Genomic DNA, 2,890 nt, shown 5'->3' on the forward strand with positions numbered 1-2,890 from the left:
CCCTCGGAAGCTTGTTGACTTGCACTCCAAGCTCTCCGGATCATGTTCGTTCCAAAAATCACGCTCCCGAAGGTTTCATTCCGTTTGGACTCTGTTTGATATTCTTTTCCTCGAAATACTGAAATAGGCAAAAAAAACAACAATACGGGCTGGGCCTCCGGTTAGTAGGTTAGTCCCAAAAATGATATAAATGTGTAAAATAAAGCCCATAAACATCCAAAAGGGGTAATATAATAGCATGAAACAATCAAAAATTATAGATACGTTGGAGACGTATCACACCGCACGCCCGAGCGGTATTTTGAAGATGTCTTGAAGGGATCCCACATTGTAGAAGGGCAGTGTTCAAAAGACATTATCTTTGAATGAAGTCATTCATATTGTCCCTTCCTGTATTATGAAACATAACCGTTATGTAATATAATGCCTGTTATTTAAAATTTTACGTCCTATGCGGCCATTTCATTAAATCTGATAGTTGGCCAGTCGTCGGCTTCAGCCCCCACATAGGTAGCCATTGGAGTTTGACAATAATAATTTAGGCGCAACCCCTAGTATTCGTAAGTCCAGACTTGGGGTACAGTAAACACATGATCAGATAAAAACCAATTCATCGTATAATGCGGAAAAAATCGCAAAATATTTGTGACCTCTCGAATAGCTGACCGGCTCACGCCGCATCATGACAGTCAGTTTTCGACTTCCTCTACTGAGGTGCTCATCCGGATAAACCAGGACACAATCGTAGTAGTTCTTCCTTTACTACCCTAGCCGATATAGCAGAACGTAAGGTAGTAAGCACAGGAGCCGGGCAACCCAACTATTGACCAAAGACATGAATATAATGCTAAAGTTCGGGGTGCCGAACTGTACTGTAAAACAGTGTTCGGACTTTGTTGCCGTATTATGGGGCGTAATTAAGCCCCTGGCTAATTTAAAGCGTACCAAAGTGTACGGGTGCAATTGATAAGAATAACAAAATAAAATGAAATAGCAAGTTAATAACACGTAAATTGGGCCACGAACTGTTTATATTGTAATTTGGTTAAGACGTCGAAGCGTATTCGTACAAATAGTGTGATAAACAATATGGTTGTTTAATCTGCCAAGAACATGGGGGGAGGGAGCTGCGTGCGGGTCCCGAAGACAGGTAGAATGATCATCGAGAAGAACATCTAAAGATTCCATCGCACATCCATACTGCTTCCCGCCTTGGCATGTGTATATCCTTCGAAAGAACCGACGACCAGGCCGTCGGTAGAGGCCTGTGAAAAGGACACAAAAAATAATTAAGAAGGAAAAGGAAAAGGTATGCGTGTGAGCTGTATGATGGGCCACAATAATGTTACGCCTCCATCTATGCCCATGATATTTTGAGTGCATAGTTATGTATGCGCGGTACGTATGCCGCCATTTGATCAAGATTGACACGAAGGCCAAATTGCTAGTCGAACTCTTGACGAGCTGGACTGTCCTGCTACAAAGTAGTCCGGACTCGTTTGACAGTGCCTGGGAGTTTGGCCGCCGAATTAAAGTTCTGCTTGATAAGGCCGCTCTGTATCTCCGCCGCCAGCGCGGCGGTGTGCTCCTCTGTATGGAGGGAGTGCTCTGTGTTTCCATTGACAGTTATGACACCGCGTGGTCCAGGCATCTTAAGTTTCATATAAGCATAGTATGGTACCGCGTTGAATTGAGCGAATGCGGTTCGTCCGAGCAGTGCGTGATAGCCACTGCGGAAGGGGACGATATCGAAGATCACCTCTTCGCTTCGGAAGTTATTCGGGGATCCGAAGACCACTTCCAGTGTAATTGAGCCCGTACATTGGGCCTCTACACCTGGTATGACTCCTTTAAAGGTTGTTTTTGTGGGCTTGATTCTTGAGGGATCAATATCCATTTTGCGCATTGTATCCTGATAGAGCAGGTTCACGCTACTGCCACCGTCCATTAGGACTCGTGTGAGATGGAGTCCATCAATGATTAGGTTGAGGACTAGTGCGGCTGAACCGCCATGACGGATACTGGTCGGATGGTCCCTGCGATCGAAAGTGATCGGGCAGGACGACCATGGGTTGGACTTTGGGGCCACGGGCTCCATCGCGTAGATCCCTAAGCGCGCGCTTGCGCTCCCTCTTGGGGATATGGGTAGCGTATATCATGTTCACCGTTTTAACTTGGGGCACTAGTAGAAAAGGGGCAATGGTCCAGGCCAGGTCAGTCCATTAGTCTCGGTTCAATCCAGAACCGGGACCAATGGGGGCACTGGACCCGGTTCGTGAGCTCCGAGGGCCAGCCGGGCCACGTGGGCCATTGGTCCCGGTTCGTCTGGACCTATTGGTCCCGGTTGGTGGGACGAACCGGGACCAATGGTCCTCGCTCCTGGCCCACCACTATTGGTCCCGGTTGGAGGCATGAACCGGGACCAATGGCCTCCCATTAGTCCTGGTTCATACCACCAACCGGGACTAAAGGGTTGGTCCTCGTTGCGGCCAGAGTTTAGTCCCACCTCGCCAACCGAAGGGGGCTCGCACCGGTTTATAAGCCCCTCCCTCTCTGCCTTGTTGAGCTCCTCTCAAAATGAAAATAGATGCCCTTATATAGGGAATTTGACCTAAATTCATACTGAATTCTCTGAAGTTAGTAGAAATTTATTATGAATTTAGGTTGAATTTTCTCTATAAGCGCATCTATGCTCATTTTTTTAGTAAAGTTAATCACAACTATTTTTTCTTCTATTTATTTCTGAGTAGTTTTTTATATAGTTTTTTTTTCTTTTCTGCTATATTTATTTTTTCTATTTATTTCTATGTGGTAATAAGTCATTAAAAATAAGCATCTATGCTCATTTTTTTAGTAAAGTTAATCACAACTATTTTTTCTTCTATTTATT

This window comes from Triticum dicoccoides, chromosome 1B (assembly GCF_002162155.2).
Source record: "Triticum dicoccoides isolate Atlit2015 ecotype Zavitan chromosome 1B, WEW_v2.0, whole genome shotgun sequence".
Taxonomy (NCBI): domain Eukaryota; kingdom Viridiplantae; phylum Streptophyta; class Magnoliopsida; order Poales; family Poaceae; genus Triticum; species Triticum dicoccoides.